The 24434-nt window shown below is 40.6% G+C and overlaps 1 protein-coding gene across 1 annotated transcript in view; it reads right to left on the bottom strand.

The window, feature by feature from the left end:
- CACNG6 (calcium voltage-gated channel auxiliary subunit gamma 6) overlaps window positions 1-24434 on the bottom strand; it is a 244088-nt gene that overhangs the window by 156077 nt on the left and 63577 nt on the right. The gene's annotated exons all lie outside the window — the stretch shown is intronic.

The following is a 24434-nucleotide window of genomic DNA, read 5'->3' as shown; positions in this document are numbered from 1 at the left end:
ATGTAAAATCATCTTTAAAACCCATCCTGCGTGATAATATATGTGGATCTAATGAAAATGTAGAGTCCCTGTGGGTGGAGATAAGGGGAAGGGGAAAAAATAATAAATTACTGATAGGGGTTTGTTATAAGTCTCCAAAAATAATGGAAGGAACGGAGAATATCCTCGTAAAGCAAATAGATGAAGCAGCGACTCAAGGAGAAGTCGTTATTATGGGGCACTTCAACTACCCTGAAATACATTGGGGAACTGAAACCTGCAGTTCCAGCAAAGGTAATAGGTTTTTGACAACTGTGAGAGACAATTACCTTTTTTATAACTGGTTCAGAACCCAACAAGAGGGGGGGCACTGCTAGACCTAATATTAACCAACAGGCCAGACCGCATATCAAATATAAGGGTTGAGGGTTACTTGGGTAATAGTGACCTCAAAATAATAAGTTTTCATGTATCCTTTAATAAGATGTGTAGTAGAGGGGTTACAAGGACACTAAACTTCAGGAAGGTAAATTTCCAAAGGATGAGAGATGAACTTGGTGCAATTAACTGGGATGATATCCTGAGACATAAAAGTACCCAAAGAAAATGGGAGACGTTTATTAGCATCCTGAATAGGACCTGTGCACAATATATACCGTAAGGGAATAAACATGCTAGAAATAGGAGGAAACCTCTGTGGCTAAACAGAGCTTTAAGGGGCGCAATAAGTGGCAAAAAGAAAGCGTTTAGAGAATTAATGCAAGTAGGTAGTGATGAGGCATTAAATAAATACAGAAAATTAAATAAATTCTGTAAAAAGCAAATCAAGGCGGCAAAGATTGAGACAGAGAGGCTCATTGCCAGAGAAAGTAAAAATTATCCCAAAATATTCTTTAACTACATAAATAGTAAGAAACTAAAAAATGATAGTGTTGGTCCCCTTAAAAATAATCTTGGTGAAATGGTGGATGAGGATGAGGAAAAAGCAAATATGCTAAATGACTTTTTTTCAACACTATTTACACAAGAAAATCCCATGACGGTTAACAAGATCAGTGATAAAAAATTTTTTCCATTAAATGTCACCTGCTTAACCCAGCAGGAAGTATGGCGGCGTCTAAAAATCACTAAAATTGACAAATCCCCAGCCCCGAATGGGATACACCCCCAAGTATTGAAGGAATTAAGTACAGTCATAGATTATTATTATTATTTATTGTTATAGCGCCATTTATTCCATGGCGCTTTACATGTAAGGCGGGGTATACATAAAAACAAGTACAATAATGTTAAACAATACAAGTCATAACTGGTACAGAAGGAGAGAGGACCCTGCCCGCGAAGGCTCGCAATCTACAAGGGATGGGTGAAAATACAGTAGGCGAGGGTAGAGCTGGTCATGCAGCGGCTTGGTCGATCGGTGGTTACTGCAAGTTATAGGCTTGTCGGAAGAGGTGGGTCTTCAGGCTCTTTTTAAAGGTTTTGATGGTAGGTGAGAGTCTGATATGTTGTGGTAGAGAGTTCCAGAGTAGCGGTGATGCGCGAGAGAAATCTTGTATGCGATTGTGGGAAGAGGAGATAAGAGGGGAGTAGAGAAGGAGATCTTGTGAGGATCGGAGGTTGCGTGCAGGAAAGTACCGGAAGACGAGGTCACAGATGTATGGAGGAGACAGGTTGTGGATGGCTTTGCATGTCATGGTTAGGGTTTTGTACTGGAGTCTCTGGGCAATGGGGAGCCAGTGAAGGGACTGACAGAGGGGAGAAGCTGGGGAATAGCGGGGGGACAGGTGGATTAGTCGGGCAGCAGAGTTTAGAATTGATTGGAAGGGTGCGAGAGTGTTCGAGGGGAGGCCACCGAGCAGGAGGTTGCAGTAGTCAAGGCGAGAGATTATGAGGGCATGGACTAGGGTTTTTGCAGATTTTTGGTTGAGGAATGAACGGATTCGTGAAATATTTTTGAGTTGAAGTCGGCAGGAAGTGGAAAGGGCTTGGATATGTGGTTTGAAGGAGAGATGAGCGTCAAGGATTACCCCGTGGCATCGAGCTTGTGGGACTGGGGAGAGTGGGCAGCCATTTACTGTAATGGATAGGTTTGTTGGGGGGGTCACGTGAGATGGGGAAAGATGATGAATTCTGTTTTGTCCATGTTAAGTTTCAGAAATCTAGCAGAGAAGAAGGATGAAATAGTGGACAGACATTGAGGGATTCTGGTTAGTAGGGAGGTGATATCTGGTCCAGAGATGTAGATCTGTGTGTCATCAGCATAAAGATGATACTGAAATCCATGAGATTCTATGAGCTGTCCCAGGCCAAAGGTGTAAATGGAGAAGAGCAGGGGTCCTAGGACTGAACCTTGTGGGACTCCGACAGATAGGGGGCTAGGTGAGGAGGTGGTGTGTGAGTGGGAGACGCTGAATGTCCGGTCTGTTAGGTATGATGAGAGGTATAGAGAGACCATTATTTTTAATCTTCAAAGATTCCATAATAGCAGGGTCTGTGCCACAGGACTGGCATATAGCTATTGTGGTGCCAATATTAAAAAAGGGGACAAAAACTGAACTTGGAAATTATAGGCCAGTGAGCTTAACCTCAACTGTGGGTAAAATCCTGGAGGGTTTTCTAAGAGATGCTTTACTGGAGTATCTGAAGAATAATAACCTCATGACCCTATATCAACCTGGGTTTACGAGGGACCATTCCTGTCAGACTAATCTGATAAGCTTTTATGAAGAGGTAAGTTCCAGACTGGACCAAGGAAATGCAGTGGACGTGGTGTACATGGACTTTTCAAAAGCTTTTGATACGGTGCCACACAAAAGGTTGATACATAAAATGAGAACAATGGGGATAGGAGAGAATATGTGTAAGTGGGTTAAGCACTGGCTCAGGGATAGGAAACAAAGGGTGGTTATTAATTGAGCACATTCGGACTGGGTCACGGTTAGCAGTGGGGTACCACAGGGGTCAGTATTGGGCTCGCTTCTTATTAACATATTTATTAATTACCTTTTAGGGGGCATAGAGAGTAGAATTTCAATATTTGCAGATGACACTAAACTGCAGGGTAATCAATACAGAGGAGGACAATTTTATATTACAGGAGGATTTATGTAAACAAGAAGCTTGGGCTGATAAAAGGCAAATGAGCTTTAATGGGGATAAATGTAAGGTCATGCACTTGGGCAGAGGAACTAAGATGTATAATTATGTGCTTAATTGTAAAACACTGGGCAAAACTGTTACTGAAAAAGACCTGGGTGTATGGGTGGACGACAAACTCACATTTAGTGGCCAGTGTCAGGCAGCTGCTGCAAAGGAAAATATAATAATGGGATGCATTAAAAGAGGCATAGATGCTCATGAGGAGAACATAATTTTACCTCTATACAAGTCACTAGTGCGACCACACTTAGAATACTGTGTACAGTTCTGGTCTCCGGTGTATAAGAAAGACATACAGTAGCTGAACTGGAGCTGGTGCAGAGAAGAGCGACCAAGGTTATTAGGGAACTAGGGGGTCTGCAATACCAAGACAGGTTATTACACTTGGTGTTATTTAATTTGGAAAATCAAAGGCTTAGGGGTGATCTTATTACAATGTATAAATATATGAGGAGACAGTACAAAGACCGTTCTAATGATCTTTTTACTCTTAGACATGTGACGGGGACAATGGGGGCATACTCTATGTCTGGAGGAAAGAAGGTTTAAGCATACTCCCAGATGCGGATTCTTATCTTTACTATAAGAGCAGTGAGACTATGGAACTCTTTGCCGTATGATGTTGTAATAAGTGATTCCCTACTAAAATTTAAGAAGGGACTGGATGCCTTTCTCGAAAAGTATAATATTACAGGGTATATACACTAGTTTCCTTAATATTGCGTTGATCCAGGAAGCTAGACTGATTGCTGTATGTGGAGTCGGGAATTAATTTTTTCCCCAATGTGAAGCTTGCTGTTTGCCACATGGGTTTTTTTTGCCTTCCTCTGGATCAACATGTTAGGGCAGGTTAGGATCAGATATGGGTTGAACTAGATGGACTTAAAGTCTTCCTTCAACCTTAATAACTATGTTACTATGTTACAGTGTTACTGTTATTATTAAAGGGGTTCAGCCCACAAGTTTGTGTAAACATCCCTTACTATTGAAACTTAACCTTAACGGGGTTGTCCTCTACTAGAAAAGTCCTTCTTGATAGCTCCATGCAGCAGAGGTGCTCCTCCGATATCATTGCTATGTCGATTTGCTGTCATGTGACATTATAACTTCACATGACTGTTGCAGCAAATTAGCATTTACTGATCACACACAGTTTTCTCTATCCCATGCTGATAGAATAGAGAAGTCTGCAATCAGTCTGAGACTGATGGTTAGCTGGATAGGTCATGTAATTTAACAGTGTTAGCTGCTATGAAGTCTCTCATTCCTGGCATAGCATGCATTCCTTCTTTTCATTCCTTAATTAGCACACAGACAGAAGTGTGGAAGAAATTATACAGCAGTACTACTCAATGTGAATGTGAATCCAGCTCTGGTTGGAGGTAAAAGATTTGTTAGAATGCTCAGCATAATCTTTCTGTTTCTTCCTCTCCCTGTTTTCTCATTCTGCTATTCATTCCCCCAATTTCCTGCTCCTTCCATAAAGGATAATATGAGTTGTAGGTAGGCTAGCAGTTTGTTTTTTCTTGAACAAGATGTATTTGAGCAGTTTTTTTCAAAGCTGATGAATTCAGAGAGTGAAGGGTACTACACACATAGCGAGATCGTTAAGTAGATCTGCCAGTTTGACAGCTTACTAGCGACCATGTAGCTATGTACCAGCGATCCTTACCAGGTCGTATCGTTGTCGGGATTGCTGGAGCGTCGCTATGTGTAACGGGACCCTAATGGGAGATGAGGAAGTGACTCAGAAGTGAAGAAAGAAGATTTCTCCGATAAGAAAAATAACATTTCTTACATTAACTTGTAATATTAATCAATGCAAAATTTGTTGAAAAATCAGTTTGCCCATTTAAAAAACTGAATTTATTCTTATTACAAAAGAAAGGGGCACTCACTTTTTTCAGCATTAATTTATTACCTACTCCTGTCTTGGACTAGGAGTCTCTTAACTTTATGAGTTGAGGTTACATTCTCACACTGTCACAGTCAGCAGCAAACATGAAAGGTTCCTCTAGCTAAAACAAATTATTACCTATATGCAGGAAGATTATAAATCAGCAGGTAGGGTGATAACTCCCTAACCAGTGGGTATTTCATATCCTATGGAATGTTCCAGCTCATCATAAATTAGATGAGGTGTGGTGACCCTGTCTCACCCCTGCTCTGACCATTTTGGCAGAGTTCGGAGAAACTGGCGCGAAGATGCCAAAAATTTGCAAAATTTAGACATAACTCAAAGACCAATAGACTTACTATTGAGCACGCACACTGCTTTGTGCATACAGATCATTCTGGAGTTGAGCACTTCAGTGGTTTTTGACTGATTGGTAGAGGTCTCCAAACCTAGAGCCCCACCGATCAGCAACACTATACAGTGCCTGTAATATATAAAAACTGTTTCAAAACATTAGGTACAATTTCAGTTAAATTAATGGCAGGTATCTGTCTTCTAAACTCAGGATTTTTGTTGCAGATTTGCATTTGAATTCACAAACAAACTTTGCTCTGCTACATTTTTTATGAAAAATATTCACAGTTTTTCAGTTGCATTAATTATTCGTGGATTAATAATTAGGTGGTGTGGTCAATATTCCGAGTAATGCACGATTATGGCCAGTTATGGAGAGATTTAGGCATAAAAGCGGGACCAAATCCATGTTGGCTAAATAGACCATTAACCCTTTTGTGCCATCTTTTATATACTTATAGCATATGGCACCAGAGAATGAATATGTCAATGTTTCAATGTCAATTAATGCTTATTAAATAAACTACATCACTCTACCACAAGGCCATGATCAAGAGCTAGTATTAGGTTGGAGGACAACGTTTTCGATCTCACACACATCTCACACACACAAATAAACACAGACACACATGAATTTTTTACATACAAAAAAATTAAATGAAATTTGTTTTTAGAGTGCTGTATTTGAAACTAGGTTTAAGAGTATTCTGCTGAAAAAGAAGCTACATATTCTCATCCGGTGAGATTGTGGAGTAAACAGTTCGGTATAATCATTTGCAGGACGTATTGCATCTGTTTTCATGATAATAAGTCATTAATTAAAGCTGGGACATTCTGTGCGTCATGCAAGCATCTTTTGTTCTTTCGAGGTAGGCTATCAAGGGACTATTGAAAATTGATTGAACAATTATTAATGCATGGCTCTTTCCATAACAGAAACACAAAAAAGATGCACACAATATCAAGCAATTTCAAAATAATGTACCATAATGGTAGTGGAAATAGAAAAAAGTGAGAATATTATTATTCAAGCAAAAACAGGTTAGGCTACATGTTATCAGCTTTGATTAAATACTCACTAGTAATGAGCGAATGGGTTCAGATAACATGTTATCCATACATGCTCGGGTGTTATCCAAGCATTTTGGGCGTGTACGGATAATATATTAGAGCCCTACGGCTGCGGGTTTTGTGGCATTAGACAGCCTCAACACATGCTGGGATTGCAAAACAAATAGGCAATCCCTACATGCAGACTCGCATATAAAGTGGGGAAAAAAAGTATTTAGTCAGCCACCAATTGTGCAAGTTCTCCCACTTAAAAAGATAATAGAGGTCTGTAATTGACATAGGTAGACCACAACTATAAGAGTCAAAATGAGAAAACAAATCCAGAAAGTCATCTTATCTGATTTGGCAAGATTTATTTTGCAAACTATGGTGGAAAATAAGTATTTGGTCATTAACAAAAGTTCATCTCAATATTTTGTTATATATCATTTATTGGCAATGACAGAGCTCAAACGTTTTCTGTAAGTCTTCACAAGGTTGGCACACACTGTTGGTGGTATGCTGGCCTATTCCTCCATGCAGATCTCCTCTAGAGCAGTGATGTTTTTGGCCTGTCGCTGGACAACACGGACTTTCAAATCCCTCCAAAGGTTTTCTGTGGGATTGAATTCTGGAGACTGCCTCAGCCACTCCAGGACCTTCATATGCTTCTTACAAAGCCACTCCTTTATTGCCCTGGCAGTGTGCTTGGGATCATTATCATGCTGAAAGACCCATCCACATTTCATCTTCAATGCCCTTGCTGATGGAAGGAGGTTTGCACTCAAAATCTCACAGTACATGGCCCCATTCAGTCTTTCATGTACATGGATCAGTTGTCCTGGTCCCTTTGCAGAGAAACAGCCTCATGCCTCATTGTAGGTATGGTGTTCTTTCGATGCAACTCCGCATTCTGTCTCCTCCAAACACTGCGAGTTTTGTTTCTACCAAACAGTTCTACTTTGGTATCATCAGACCAAATGACATTCTTCCAATACTCTTCTGGATAATCCAAATGCTCTCTAGCAAACTTCAGACAGGCCCGAACATGTACTGGCTTAAGCAGGGGGACACGTCTGGCACTGCAGAATCTGAGTCCCTGGCGGCGTAGTGTGTTACTACTGATGGTAGCGTTTGTTATGGTGGTCCCAGCTCTATTCAGGTCATTCACTAGGTCGCCCCGTGTGGTTCTGGGAATTTTGCTCATCGTTCTTGTGATCATTTTGACCCCACGGGGTAAGGTCTTGCGTGGAGTCCCAGATCAAGGAAGATTATCAGTGACCTTGCATTCTTCCATTTTCTTATTATTGCTCCCACGGTTGATTTGATCACACCAAACTGCTTGCCTAATGCAGATTTAGTCTTCCCAGCCTGGTACAGGGTTGCAATTTTGTTTCTGGTGTCCTTCAACAGCTCTTTGGTCTTCACCATAGTGGCGTTTGAAGTGTGACTGTTTGAGGTTGTGAACAGGTGTCTTTTATACGGAATCATAGAATCGTAGAGTTGGAAGGGACCTCCTGGGCCATCTGGTCCAACCCTCTGCTCAAATCAGGATTCGCTAAATCATCCCAGACAGATGTCTGTCCAGCCCCTGTTTGAAGATTTCTATTGAAGGAGAACTCACCACCTCCCGTGGCAGCCTGTTCCACTCATTGATCACTCTAACTGTCAAAAAAATTTTTCTAATATCTAATCTGTTATGATGAGTCACCGAAGGAGGAAAAAACAAAATACCAGCTAAGTCCAGGAAAACCAGAGAGGTTGGCAGCTATCGGATTGCAGACCCCTGGACCTATCCACAACAACTAGCAGTAGCCGTGGGGGGTTCCTACGGTGCCCTAGACCCCTCGATCACAGCCGGAGAACTATATAGCCTAAAGACAGAAAGGGGAAAAACTAAACTGCCCCAGAGCAGACCCCAAAGCAATAGGCAGCCCCCAACATATAATGACGGTGAAGCAAGATGAAAACACTAACACAGATAGAAAGATAGGTTGAGCAAATGATGGGGCCCAAGCTAACTACATAGGACAGGATAGGAAAGCTGATGTCTGCCATCCGCAAAAACCCTATCAAAATGAGCCAACTGACTGATAGGAAAAACAGGCCCTGAAGTCGCTAGGCTTCAAAAGACTATATCAGCACTCAGGTATATTCTGAAGACAGAGCAAAAGATCAACAGATCAGAGACAAAAATGGAATTCAGCTCACCCCCGGCCGGGGATGGCAGAACTCCCAAAAAACAAGGCAAAACAAAAACAAAACTGACGATTACAAAGCAGAGCAGAAAAACTTAGCTTTGAGATGCAAGAATCAGACTGGTCTACAAGAATCCAGCAGGAAAAATCACCAGCCAGAAAGAAGGGCGTCGGCAGCCTTATATCCAGTCCTCAATTCCAGCCACCCAGTCATCATCTAGCTGCCCAGGTGTTTGGTAATCAGCCTCACCACCTTCCTTCACCAGAGGAGGGAGTTCATCAGACCTCAGTGCTGAAGGGAAAAATGAACTCACAACAGTACCTCCCCCTTGAGGAGGGGTCACCGAACCCTCATCCATGCCACCAGGGAGATCCGGGTGAGCCCGATGAAAGGTACACACCAATCTTTCGGCATGAATATCAGAGGCACAGACCCAGGAATTATCCTCCTGACCATAACCTTTCCACTTAACCAAATACTGGAGTCTCCGTCTAGCCAGACGGGAATCCAGTATCTTCTCTACCTCATATTCCATGTTACCTTCAACCAATATAGGGTCAGGAGGTGCCACCACAGGAACTACTGGTTCAACAAACCTCTTCAACAAGGACTTATGAAACACTTTATGAATTTTAAATGTGACAGGAAGAGCCAACCGAAAAGAGACCGGATTAATAATCTCCAAAATCTTGTAAGGTCCAATAAATCTAGGCTTAAACTTAGGAGAAGCCACCTTCATAGCGATATTTTTTGATGACAACCAAACCATATCACCCACCTTAAACTGGGGACCTTAAACTGGGGACCAACGGTCCTACGCCGGTTGGAAAACCGCTGGGTCTTTTCCTGGGAGAGAGACAACTTATCCACTACTTGGTCCCAGATCTGGTGCATTCTCTCCACCACAGTGTCAACACCTGGGCAGGCAGAAGGCTCCACCTGCCCTGAAGAAAATTGAGGGTGAAAACCAAAGTTACAAAAAAAAGGTGACATCAAAGTGGCAGAACTAGCTCTATTATTTAAAGCAAATTCGGCCAAGGGCAAAAATGAAACCCAATCATCCTGATCGGCAGAAATAAAACATCTCAAATACGACTCCAAAGTCTGGTTTGTTCTCTCCGTCTGCCCATTGGTCTGAGGGTGAAACGCAGAGGAGAAGGACAACTGAATTCCCAGCTTGGAACAGAAAGTCCTCCAAAATCTAGACACAAACTGAACTCCTCTGTCAGATACAATGTTGTCAGGAATCCCGTGCAAGCGAACCACCTGTTGCAAAAACAAGGGCACCAACTCAGAGGAAGATGACAACTTAGGGAGTGGTAGAAGATGGGCCATCTTAGAGAATCTATCACAAATCACCCAAATAACAGTCATTCTCTGAGAGACAGGCATATCAGAGATAAAATCCAATGAAATATGGGTCCACGGCCTCCTGGGCACCGGCAAAGGCATCAACAAGCCACTAGAGTGAGAACAAGGTTTAGATCGGGAGCAAGTCCCACAGGACTGCACAAAATTCCTGACATCATGAGACAAGGCGGGCCACCAAAGAGACCGACTCACCAGATCTCTAGTACCAAAAATACCTGGATGACCAGCCAATGCAGAGCAATGAACTTCAGACATCACTCTCTTCCTCCACTGGTCAGGAACATACAACTTTCCACTGGGACAATGCTCAGGTTTGTCCTCCTGAAACTCTTCCAGAGCACGTCTCAAATCGGGCGAGATGGCAGAAAGAACTACCCCCTCGCCTAAGATGGTAGCAGGCTTAGTCACAACAGGAGAATCAGCAAGGAAACTCCTAGAGAGGGCGTCAGCCTTGACATTCTTAGTGCCCGGAAGAAAAGAGACCACAAAATCAAAACGTGTGAAAAACAAGGCCCATCTAGCCTGTCTAGGATTCAAGCGCTTGGCCGACTCCAGGTAAATCAAATTCTTGTGGTCAGTAAGGACCACGACTTGGTGTGTGGCTCCCTCCAACCAATGTCTCCACTCCTCAAATGCCCATTTCATGGCCAACAGTTCTCGATTCCCCACATCATAGTTACGTTCGGATGGGGAGAACTTTCTGGAAAAGAAAGCACAAGGATTCATTTTAGATGTCACAGGATCTTTTTGGGACAACACCGCTCCTGCACCAATCTCAGAAGCGTCCACCTCCACCTGAAACAAGAGTGAGACATCAGGTTGCCGCAAAACCGGAACAGAAGTGAATCTTCGCTTCAGCTCCTGAAAGGAAGAAACAGCCTCCGGAGACCAATTCAGCACATCAGCACCCTTCCTAGTCAAATCCGTCAATGGCTTGGCAATACCAGAAAAATTAGCTATAAATTTCCGATAAAAATTAGCAAAACCCAAAAACTTCTGGAGGGCCTTCAAAGAAGTGGGCTGAACCCAATCATAAATGGCCTGTACCTTGGCCAGGTCCATTTCAATAGTTGACGGAGACAAAATAAATCCCAAAAATGAAATCCTCTGTACTCCAAAAAGGCATTTCGATCCCTTGACATACAGGGAATTCTCCCTCAAAATCCGAAACACAGTCCGAACATGTTCCACATGAGAGTCCCTATTCTTGGAGAAGATCAAAATATCATCCAGATAGATAATCAAAAATTTATCCACAAAGTCTCAAAATATATCGTTCATGAAGCACTGGAAGACAGAAGGGGCATTAGTGAGTCCAAAAGGCATCACCAGGTATTCAAAATGTCCCTCCGGATTTTAAACGCCGTCTTCCATTCATCCCCATGCTTAATGCGAATAAGATTATACGCCCCCCTGAGGTCAAGCTTGGTAAACCAGCAAGCACCTTTAACTCTGGAGAATAGATCAGAAATCAGGGGTAATGGATACTGATATTTAACAGTAATTTTGTTGAGGGCACGATAGTCAATACAAGGCCTTAATGAACCATCCTTTTTAGCCACGAAAAAAAACAGCACCTAAGGGTGAAGAGGATGGTCTAATATGACCCTTCTCCAATGCCTCCTTAATATAGGATCGCATAGCCTCGTGCTCGGGTACAGATAAATTGAAAAGCCGACCCTTAGGGAATTTACACCCCGGGTTCAGCACAATTGCACAGTCATAACGCCTATGAGGAGGCAAAGATGCAGACTCATTCTCACTAAATACATCATAAAAGTCAGACAAATAGTCAGGAACATCATGCGACTGGGGAGAGGTGGAGAAAACAGGAGCATCACTAAGGGCACACCGACAACCCCAACTCACCACAGACAAAGATTTCCAATCCAGAACTGGATTATGGATTTGCAACCAGGGAAACCCAAGAACAATGGTATCATGCAAATTATGCAACACCAAGAATCTGCAATTTTCTTGATGGTCTGGGGCGACCCGCATTACCACCTGGGTCCAAAACTGAGGTTTATTCTTTGCCAAAGGAGTAGCATCAATACCCCTCAAAGGGATAGGTGTCCGCAGAGGTGTCATAGGAAATCCACAACGTTTAGCAAAATCCAAGTCCATCAGGTTCAGAGCTGCTCCTGAATCCACAAAAGCCTGGGTGGAAAATGTGGACAGGGAGCAGATCAGAGTAATTGCCAGAAGAAACTTAGGTTGAACAACACCCACAGAAAACGTGTGTGCACAACGTTTCTCTCGTTTAAGGCAGACAGAAATAATATGCGAGGCATCTCCACAAAAAAACACAGCTTATTACGCCTTCTGAACTCCTGACGTTGCGCCCTAGACAAAACTCTATCACATTGCATAGGTTCAGACATTTGTTCAACAGGTGGCAAAATCTCTCATGTAGTTTTGCGTTCATGTAAACGCCGATCCACCTGAATGGCTAATGACATAGAATCGTCAAGACCAGAGGGAACAGGAAATCCCACCATAGTATCTTTTACAGTTTCTGACAAACCCTTCCAAAAGAGGGCTGCCAAGGCACCATCATTCCAGGTAGTAAGGACCGCCCACTTTTGGAATTTTTGACAGTACAACTCTGCCTAATCCTGACCCTGGCTTAATGCCAACAGGGTCTTTTCAGCCTGATCAATAGCATTAGGTTCATCATACAACAACCCCAAGGCTTGAAAAAATGCATTCACATTATTCAGAATAGGATCATCAGGTTTCAAAGAAAACGCCCAATCCTGGGGATCGCCGCGCAGCAAAGAGATGACAATTTTAACCTGCTGCGCGGAGTTCCCCGACGAGTTAGGCTTCAAGGCAAAAAATAATTTACAATTATTCTTGAAATTCAAGAATTTAGACCGATCCCCAAAAAACACATCAGGAGTGGGAATCTTTGGTTCAGCAGCATGTGAATGAGCAAGATAGGCGGAAAATCCCCGCACTTCAGCAGCGAGCTGCTCCACACGATCAGACAATTGCTTCATCTCCATTGAGAGAAAAATTCCCCCTACGGCCTCAGAGATATAGAGGAAAAAATATGCACACACAAAAAAAAAATTCTGACCCTTTTTTTTCCCTCTTTTTTTTTTTTTTCTTACAATTCTCTCCTGCTATTGAGTACCCTAGGATCTGCGGTATGGCTGGTGATTCTGTTATGATGAGTCACCGAAGGAGGAAAAAACAAAATACCAGCTAAGTCCAGGAAAACCAGAGAGGTTGGCAGCTATCGGATTGCAGACCCCTGGACCTATCCACAACAACTAGCAGTAGCCGTGGGGGGTTCCTACAGTGCCCTAGACCCCTTCGATCACAGCCGGAGAACTATATAGCCTAAAGACAGAAAGGGGAAAAACTAAACTGCCCCAGAGCAGACCCCAAAGCAATAGGCAGCCCCCAACATATAATGACGGTGAAGCAAGATGAAAACACTAACACAGATAGAAAGATAGGTTGAGCAAATGATGGGGCCCAAGATAACTACATAGGACAGGATAGGAAAGCTGATGTCTGCCATCCGCAAAAACCCTATCAAAATGAGCCAACCGACTGATAGGAAAAACAGGCCCTGAAGTCGCTAGGCTTCAAAAGACTATATCAGCACTCAGGTATATTCTGAAGACAGAGCAAAAGATCAACAGATCAGAGACAAAAATGGAATTCAGCTCACCCCTGGCCGGAGATGGCAGAACTCCCAAAAAACAAGGCAAATCAAAAACAAAACTGAAGATTACAAAGCAGAGCAGAAAAACTTAGCTTTGAGATGCAGGAATCAGACTGGTCTCCAAGAATCCAGCAGGAAAAATCACCAGCCAGGAAGAAGGGTGTCGGCAGCCTTATATCCAGTCCTCAATTCCAGCCACCCAGTCATCATCTAGCTGCCCAGGTGTTTGGTAATCAGTCTCACCACCTTCCTTCACCAGAGGAGGGAGTTCATCAGACCTCAATGGTGAAGGGAAAAATGAACTCACAACACTAATCTGTGTCTCCTCCCATTCAGTTTCATCCCAGTGCTTCTAGTCTTTCCTTGTGCAAATACTGATAACAAGTTCAAACAGGTGCCTTTACTACAGGTAATGTGTGGAGGACAGAGGAGCCTCTTAAAGAAGAAGTTACGGGTCTGTGAAAGCAAGAAATCTTGTCTGTTTTAGGTGGCCAAATACTTATTTTCCTCCATAATTTGCAAAATAAATCTTGCCAAATCAGATAAGGTGATTTCTGGATATGTTTTCTCATTTTGACTCTCATAGTTGTGGTCTATCTATGATGTCAATTACAGGCCTCTCTCATCTTTTTAAGTGGGAGAACTTGCACAATTGGTGGCTGACTAAATACTTTTTTGCCCACTGTATTATTGGAGCATGCCCAAGATATTCGGATAACACCCGAGCGTGCTCGCTCATCTCTAACCCTCATCCATTTTTTCTTTAGATTGTGGTTACTTTATGTGCTCTGCTCTATCAGGGGGTGACATCATCAAGGGGACATAAGTATGAAAAAGAGGCCCTGGCCAACGGAGTGGTTGAACATGGTGTGACTCATGTGTCACCAAGGAAATCTGAGAGACCTGAAGGCACGCGTGTCATGTGACCCATGATGTTGAGATCACGCGATTCAAGTGACCCAGCGTTACAAACAACATAAAAATAAAGGCAACAGACAGTGATCCTGGGTCCAAGTCAAGCATACGTACAGTAAATGTTTAGAAAGACAGACGTCTTATATTGTGTACCTATAGTGATGTTAGATATTGCTTCCGCGGGTATCACAGCATAACCAATTGAAGAAAGAAACCTGTGTACATCAATGTATCGATATACAAATTTAAATAAAAATCAACTGTAGAAAATTTTATTTAAAAAAATATAACATGAAAAATAACTATAATATATAAGATCTAAAAAACATGTGGGGGGAGAGATCGAGAAATCTTTGTTAGTCGATGACTTTAACCTCTTTTGGGCATGGTACATAAACAACATTTTTTTGTCTGGCAGGGTTCAACTGAGTCTCTCATGAATTCATGACCATGCTAAACACAAATGATCACAATCTTCATATCACTTATCATTGTGATCCCCATATGATTGAGTTCCTTGATATCCTAATGAAATGGGACCCCACTAATAATTTAGACTGATATTTATCGGAAACTGTCTTTCACCAATACCTTACTTCATGCCTCCTCCTCGCATCTACGGTTCATGATTCAATATATATATTCCTATAGGACAATTCCTTCATCTGTGACAATTTTTTTCATTGGATTGATTTTGAAAAACAGGCCATCACCCTAAAATAAAGATGCTATGATCGATGATGTAGTTAACGTATGGTGAAATAGTATTGCTGTTATTGTTGGTAAAGATGGTATTGGCAGTACTGTTGGCATTGTTAGTACTGTTAGTACTGTTGGTACAGCTGGTATTCTTAGCATTGTTTTGACTTCTGTTTTCAAATGAATGCAATATATTAAGAAGATAAAAACTTTGATGGAATTGCTTTTTAAGCCAGCTTGGCAATTTCCATATAGACAAACATCACCTATAGAACTGTTTTAACAGAGGAGCACTGCATGGCATATAAGTTTGTTTACACTAGATGGTACTCTTTACAAGGAAAAATGTCCTCCATAGACTGCCTGTCCAAAGCCTCTGACAGCCAAATCTGACCTCCTGCTTTGCACTGATGAGTGGCAAATACCCCATAACTTGTGTCTGCAAATGGAGTGTCTAGTTTGGCTCTTTATCCTAAGTCATGAGACAAGGCTCGGTAAAGAGTCAATGATTTAGTATGTAGCTTTCATCTGTTCAGAGCGACTTTGCGAACCCCTTTCCAGAATTCACAATACCAGTTAGTACAAGTAGGAACACCCTCAAATTTCTGCTTATAATCTTCTTGATAGTTTTTTAGAAACAAACCGTTACCATTTAAGTGAAAAAGGCCAGTTGCAGCTCTGCAAAGGGGTTAGCTGTGGAAATCAGAGGACTCTTTGGTTTCTCTCTATTATAAGAGTGCATCTATGATTGGGAGGCACACTGGCGCACCTTATCCTTTAATAGTACAGAGAGAAATTACAGGAATGTTCTGCACACCAAAGGTTGGAGATGTCAACCATGTTGTGTCATGTAAAGGACAGACTCACTTTAAAGCAAATTGCTAAATAGTCATCACATTTATCGTGCAAGTTGGAGATATATTGTACAACCTTTCTACAGCACCATGCCTTGTATACAGAAGAAACCTGAACAACTGGAATATTAGCTATATCGGAATAGACAGAAGGAGACATCAATTTTATGATTTTCTTTCTAGTTATTTAGTCAAAAGATATTATGTAAATTGTGTTTTACATACCTCTAATTATGACTAACATCAAAAGAAGAGCAAGTTAAAACAAAGTGTTAATGTAACTTTTGTAACATAGGTAACTTACTTTTATTCCTTTGCACAATCAATAGACTATTATAGTGCTCAAGAAAAAAAGAGTTTTTTCACAGGATTTGCTATTAACATTGACCATCTAATATGGCCTCATGGACAAACCATATTAAAGATGTAATGGACCACTTATATTCTTCTGTGGGGTCTCTCTGTTACTGCACAGTGTATGTCTCAGATAGAGCATGCCATTTTTTAAGTTAAGGTTAAGCTAAATTTTTTAAGTTAAGCATACAGAATACAATAGAGAAAAAAGTTGTTATACTGCACTAGTTTTCATACTACAGAGATATTCTTCTCTAGTGCCTGTAATACAATGCCCCACACAGCGCCTTGGCTTGGTACATGGTGTGCCTTTGGGTGTTAGTTTTGAGCCATAGTGACTAGATGTGCCGTCCTTGAGGCCTTTAAGGAGATTTGCTCAAAAAATTCAGTTTACTATTTTTGTGAAAATAGGCAAAGAAGCTTAGGTGGGCAGCATGAATGATAATGCTTGTAGTAGGATTGCACAGGAAAGGGTGTATGAATATTTATTTGGGATAAAAGGAGAAAAGATATGAGATATATCCACTGAAATCTTGGCACATCCAAGACTCACATTTTTATTATTCAATCTGAGAATATTGAGAAACAAGGACAAAACTCATTAAAAACATTTAAAATAGCAAAAATAGCAAATAATTCACTTGAATGGGGGGCCTGAACATCCAGTGTTTGCCACGCTGCCATGTGCATGACAGTGCAGCAAACACTGCTTCTGATTGACAGTAAGATCATTATCACTGCTCAGACAGCCGCGGTTCCCTCGCTGTCAAATGACAGTGTGAGTCTGCAGCTGTGATCGGAGGTATAAAGTTTACCTCCAGTCACTGATGTTGGCTGATGGGACTACTGATCCCTATCATCTGACACCTGCAGTTGCTAATAACAGTGAGAGCAGGAGCTGCTGATGGGAGTATTCATCAGCCTGCACCTGCGCTCTAAATAAATATTTTTTTAAAAAAAACTAAGTGGTTTCCGGCAAAACTGACAGCTGGGGGCTTCCGCCATCAGCTGTCAGCATTAGCAAGGTTGGTTATCAAGAATAGAGGGGTCCCCATGCTGGTCTTTTAAATTATTTAAATTATTTATTTTAAAAACTTCACAGGGTCCCCACATTTTTGACAAGCATTCTTGCTAAAGCAGACAGCTGTGGGCTGGTATTCTCAGGTTGGTAAGGGACTTTTGATATTGTCCCCACCAAGCTTAAAAGCAGCAGCCTGAAGTTACCCAGAAAAGGCACATCTATTATTTTCCCGAATCTTTCCACTTGCCCTGTAGTGGTGGCAAGTGGGGTTCATATTTGTGGGTTGATGTCACCTTTGTATTGTCTGGTGACATCAAGCCCACGGCTTGGTAACGGAGAGGTTTCTGTAATACACCTATCCATTACTAATCCTATAGCTGTATTGTAAAGAAACACAGCAAAAATAAAATCCTTTAATTTAAAGTATGACACAGACTCCTTTAATGAATGTATATTAAGCCCTTAACCTCCGGAGCTTTTTTCGGTTTTGTGTTTTAGTTTTTCAATCCCCTTCTTCCCAGAGCCATAACTTTTTTATTTTTCCATCAGTATGGCCATGTGAGGGCTTGTTTCTTGCAGGACGACTTGTACTTTTTAAAGCAGTCATTGGTTTTACCATGTCGTATACTAGATAATTGGAGAAAAATTCCAAGTGTGGTGAAATTGCAAAAAAAAGTGCAATCCCACACTTGTTTTTTGTTTTGCTTTTTTACTAGGTTTAATAAATGCTAAAACTGACCTGTCATTATGACTCTCCAGTTCATTACGAGTTCATAGACACCAAACAAGTCTAGGTTCTTTTTTATCTAAGTGGTGAAAAAAAATACAAAGTTTGTTAAAAAAAAAGCGCCATTTTCCAATTCCCATAGTGTCTCTATTTTTCATGATCTCAGGTTGGGTGAGGGCTTGTTTTTTGCACACTGAGCTGATGTTTTTAGTGATATCATTTGGGTGCAGATACGATCTTTTGATCTCCCGATTGCATTTTGTTGCAATGTTGCGGCGACCAAAAAAGTGTAATTCTGGTGTTTTTACTTTTTTTCTTGCTACACCATTTAGCGAACAGGTAATCATTTTTTTATTGATAGATCGGGCGATTCTGAATGCGGCGATAGCAAATATCTGTATGTTTGATTATGTTTCATTGTTTTATTTTGAAATGGGCGAAAGGCAGGTGATTTAAACTTTTATATGTTTTTAATTTTTTTTACATTTTTAAAAAAACATTTCTGTAACGTTTGGCGTGCTTCAATAGTCTCCATGGGAGACTAGAAGCTGCCACAACCTGATACATGCAAGTGATTATCAAATTGCCTCTATATAGCAGAATTAGTAACTTGCAATGAGCACTGACCACCGGGAGGCCCTCACAGCAAGCCAGCACTGACAACTAAAGAGGTCTCCAGGAGACTGCTAGCTGTTATGCCAACGAACCAGTGACCCGTGATCTTGTGCCACGGGTCACCGGTGGGCGGATATCCGGCACAATTGCCAGAAGCGCTTGTTAAATGCCATTGTCAGCGTTTGACAGCGGCATTTAATGGGTTAATAGCCACGGATGGATCACAATTCAAAACAGCTGACATGTCCCGGGAAAGATGTGGGCTCACCGCCGAAGCCAACATCAAAGGGAGGGAGTACGACATTGACATAAATGTACGCCGGATGTCGGAAAGGGGTATAATAAAATGAAAATAAAAACAGCCATATCCCTTGCAGGCTGTTGCGAGATCTTTTTGCTGGTCAGTATACTGCTGCTTTCTTTAATGCATTTGCACTTCCTTCACTATCTATAGCACTTTCATATATGCTTTTTGCTTTGGCTAGTTCCTGACTAAAATCATGACTCTTTATTAACATTTCTGTAATTTGTCTTCCACATTTATTTTTACCCTTGTGGCAGTCATACTACTGGATCCATGAATTTGTATCCCATGGTTTTATGATATATATGGAAAAAATTCTTCCAGCACCTCACCCTATTATTTTGTTACTTTGCACATTTGATATCATATATATCATACATTTATGTATACTGCTCGTACATGATGTACTCTAATACTTTTTGTGCTTTCTAACCATATTACTATTATTAATTAATTTATTGGACTAAATAGGGATAATATTCTAGATTTATTCAGTATCATGTATTTATTTATTTATTTGGATCATGTATGTGTTTTTGCTATGGTGATTTACTATTATTAATTTGTGCATATATTTAACCGACACTCCATGTACCATCTTCCACCTGTTGGGGATTCCCCTCCTGTTTTCCTTTTCCTTATGTTATGATTTATAATTATAAATAAAAATACTTGCTATTACCTTAGTTGTGTTTCATACTTATAGGTTTTATACATTTCTTGCAGATACCTTTTGCTTTATTGTTTATACATACGCTCCAATCACAGTTGCGGGCTCGCACTGTTATTTGACAGCGTAGGAACCACGGCTGTCTGACTGGCGGTAATGATTTTACCGCTGATCAAAAGCAGCGATTGCTACTCTTTCATGCACATGACAGCACAGCAAACACCCAGTGTTCAGGGGGCTGAACCTGAACAGTAACACGGACCTCCTGGTGAAGTCCGTGTTCGGTTTCCATGCCCGAACAGTAAGTGTTCAGTACGGACGCTGAACTTTACTGTTTGGGTTTGCACATTTCTAGTTGAGAACAATAAAACATAAAAATGAACAATGTAAATCAAAATTAATATTCTATAGGGGTCTGAAGTTGAGATGATACTCAAAATCAAAGTGTAAAATCAAATTACAGTCTGATTCATCTTCAGTGGATATTCCTCAAGACAAGTAAATGATGTTCAGTAGTGTAAATGCTCTCACTCCTAGAGGTACAGTAACATGAGGCGGTGTCTACAACCCACAGAAGTTGCTCAGGTAGTGAAGCTCATCCAAGATGGCACATCAATTCAAGCTATGGCAAGAAGGGTAGCTGTGTCTGTCAGCACAGTGTCCATAGCATGGAGCAGATGCCAGGAGACAGGCCAGTACACCATATTTTTCATTCAGTGATATCTAGGATTTGGTAATTTACAGTTGTGTTCCCTTTATTTTTTTGAACATTGTATATTTTGTGATTATTTCATGTTTTATTCTTTGATGCCTAATATCATTTTGTGAATTTACATGTTTATTAGTTCATATTTTTGCACCTCAAATGAAGGTTTTATTTCCATTTTTTTTAGCTTCATTATACTCTAAAATTGAAATGTATTGGCTTCTTTTGCTAATTTAAATGGTTTTTTTTTGAGAATTTTCTTGTTCAATATTATTTAACTATATAATAAAAATGTTATTGTTGGATGTGTCAAGGATTTTTGTCATTGTATCCCTTTTTTCTTTTATCCCACATATTCGATAAAAATCCCTGGGCTCCCCTGATTCTGCTACTTTTTACCATTTTGCACTGTATCGTTCCATTGCTGAGATAATCACATTTGTTGCTTTTGGAGCACATTATGTGAAATCTCTGCTTATGATTCATTTGGGCATTTCTTTAGAGTCTTCTCTAGGGTTGGCTCTTTCATCCCTTGTATACACTGTCAATCATAGCTTGGTAGTGTCTGAGACTTCCAGATATACTGCTAAGCTGCTCTGGGCAACATCTTGGAGAGATGAAAATGCATGCCCCCCAGAGAAAACTCTGAATAAACACCCAGGTGCATTACAAGCAGAGATTTCACATCCTGTGCTGCAAAACAAACAAATGTGAATATCTCTATAATGGAGCAAAATGGAAAAGAGGAACAGAATCGGGATCTTATGGATTTTTAAAAGGTACTTTACTTCAAAAATTTTAAGCACATGTCAAAACCATTTTAAAGTAATAGAAACCGTTGCTAACTAGGAGACAACATTCTCACTCATTTTTGACCATCATAGGTTATTTAATAATAAAAGCCACATCTACTACTATAAATGCCAGTTTGGTCAACCATTAAACATAATGGATTCATGGCTGGCCTTCTCCATCTAATACTACCAAGTTGGTAACATTGACTTTATTACATGTACTGTAGGCTGCTTCCTAGTTTGGACTCCATACATCACGGTCTTTGTTTAAGCGGATGATAAGTTGAAAAAGATTTCACTGTCCTAATGAACTGGTACGCTTTTGAAACAGTACATGTGTCCCTCTAGTTATAGAAATAAACATTTATTTCCATCAATCATGGAGATCAGGCTTGACTGCTGTGGTCAGAACACAAAACCACATAAAACCACGCTCTTCAATAGGCAATATATAAATGTGTCAAATACATTGAAAATGAAATAAATAATTGCTGCTTATTCATCGCGTATCCTTTTTAACTCCCAAAGAGAGAAAAATAAAATTGCTGAATTTAAACTCTCTACATGGACTCTTTACAATCATTATTCCCACAGTGTAAAGAGTGGATGGAAATGAAAGGAGATGCTTGGGAAACCTGCTGTGTTAGGTATAAGGATTATGGATTTGTTGCTTAATTGTGAAAGCAGTAAAAGTTTATTGGAGTTTATATAAGAAAACAATAAGGCTACAAAGCAGAGTTAGACCACTGTACATATATCTGTAGGCGTGAATGTGCCTTTATTGCCATGTAGGATATGTACAGCTCCTAATAATTGCTCTCATAAATCTTGATGAACACAGTAAAGTAAAACCTCCAGTGGTGTTTCAAGATGAATTGCTAGAAAATTAGGCTCAATAATCTCAAATCTCCTCTCCTTTATACATTGCATTTTTTTTTTACTTTTTGGCAGCACTTTTCATGGCTGTAGTAGGAACAACAAATTGTATAAAAGATAATCCAATGTGTATTTGGAATTATAATAAAAGAACATCCATTTAAAATTTGTCAGTATGAATTATTTCTATGGCTATATCTATGTCTACCAAAACTATGAGACCTTTTACATGGTTTCCTTCTGTAAGCTAAGACCAAAGTTTGACTTGGGTGTTAGCACTAAAGAAGTAAAGAAAAATCTAAAAAAAATGGATTGCATGGGTTTTTAACCCCTTCACCCCCAAGGGTGGTTTGCACGTTCATGACCGGGCCAATTTTTACAATTCTGACCACTGTACCTGGAACGCTTCTATGGATCCCGGTGATTCTGACATTGTTTTCTCGTGACATATTGTACTTCATGTTAGTGGTAAAATATCATTCAAATAACTTGCGTTTATTTGTGAAAAAAACGGAAATTTGGCAAAAATTTTGAAAATTTCGCAATTTTCCAACTTTGAATTTTTATGCCCTTAAATCACAGAGATACGGCACACAAAAAACTTGATAACTAACATTTCCCACATGTTTACTTTACATCAGCACAATTTTGGAACCAAAATCTTTTTTTGTTAGGAAGTTATAAGGGTTAAAAGTTGACCAGCGATTTCTCATTTTTACAACACCATTTTATTTTTAGGACCACATCACATTTGAAGCCACTTTGAGGGGTCTATATGATAGAAAATACCCAAAAGTGACACCATTCTAAAAACTGCACCCCTTAAGGTGCTCAAAACCACATTCAAGAAGTTTATTAACCCTTTAGGTGCATCACAGGAATTTTTTTGAATATTTAAAAAAAAATGAACATCTAACTTTTTTTCACAAAAAAAATAATTCAGGTTCAATTTTTTTTATTTTACCAAGGGTAACAGGAGAAATTGGACTGCAAAAGTTATTGTGCAATTTGTCCTGAGTACGCTGATACCTGATTTGTGGGGGGGAACGACTGTTTCGGCGCATGGCAGAGCTCAGAATGGAAGGAGCGCCGTTTGACTTTTTCAATGCAAAATTGGCTGGAATTCAGATCGGACGCCATGTCACGTTTGGAGAGTCCCTGATGTACCTAAACAGTGGAAACCCCCTACAAGTGACCCCATTTTGGAAACTAGACCCCCCCAAGGAACTTATCTAGATATGTGGTGAGAACTTTGAACCCACAAGGGCTTTACAGAAGTTTATAACGTACAGCGGTACAATTAAAAAATCATATTTTTTCCACAAAAATGATCTTTTCACCCCAATTTTTATTTTCCCAAGGGTAACAGGACCCTAAAAGTTATTGTGCAATTTGTCCTGAGTATGCTGATACCCCACATGTGGGGGTAAACCACTATTTGGGCGCATGGCAGAGCTCGGAAGGGAAGCAGCGCCATTTGACGTTTTTGGCTGGAATTGAGATCGGACATCATGTCGCGATTGGAAAACCCCTGATGTACCAAAACAGTAGAAACCCCCCACAAATGACACCATTTTGGAAACTAGACCCCCTAAGGAACTTATCTAGATGTGTGGTGAGAACTTTGAACCCCCCAGGGCTTCACAGAAGTTTATAACATAAAGCCGTACAATTAAAAAATCATATTTTTTCCACAAAAATGATCTTTTCACCCTCAATTCTTATTTTTCCAAGGGTAACAGCACCCTAAAAGTTATTGTGCAATTTGTCCTGAGTATGCTGATACCCCACATTTGGGGGTAAACCACTATTTGGGCGCATGGCAGAGCTCAGAAGGGAAGCAGCGCCATTTGACGTTTTTGGCTGGAATTGAGATCGGACACCATGTCGCGATTGGAAAACCCCTGATGTACCTAAACAGTGGAAACCCCCCACAAATGACACCATTTTGGAAACTAGACCCCCTAAGGAACTTATCTAGATGTGTGGTGAGAACTTTGAACCCCCAAGGACTTCACAGAAGTTTATAACATAAAGCCGTACAATTAAAAAATCATATTTTTTCCACAAAAATGATCTTTTCACCCTCAATTCTTATTTTTCCAAGGGTAACAGCACCCTAAAAGTTATTGTGCAATTTGTCCTGAGTACGCTGATACCCCACATGTGGGGGTAAACCACTATTTGGGCGCATGGCAGAGCTCG

The sequence above is a fragment of the Dendrobates tinctorius genome, unplaced genomic scaffold, assembly GCF_039654945.1.
Source record: "Dendrobates tinctorius isolate UK_male_01 unplaced genomic scaffold, ASM3965494v1 ptg000028l, whole genome shotgun sequence".
NCBI classification, from domain to species: Eukaryota; Metazoa; Chordata; class Amphibia; order Anura; family Dendrobatidae; genus Dendrobates; species Dendrobates tinctorius.
Note: the sequence above shows the minus strand (reverse complement) of the source record. Positions and strands in the feature narration are given on the sequence as shown.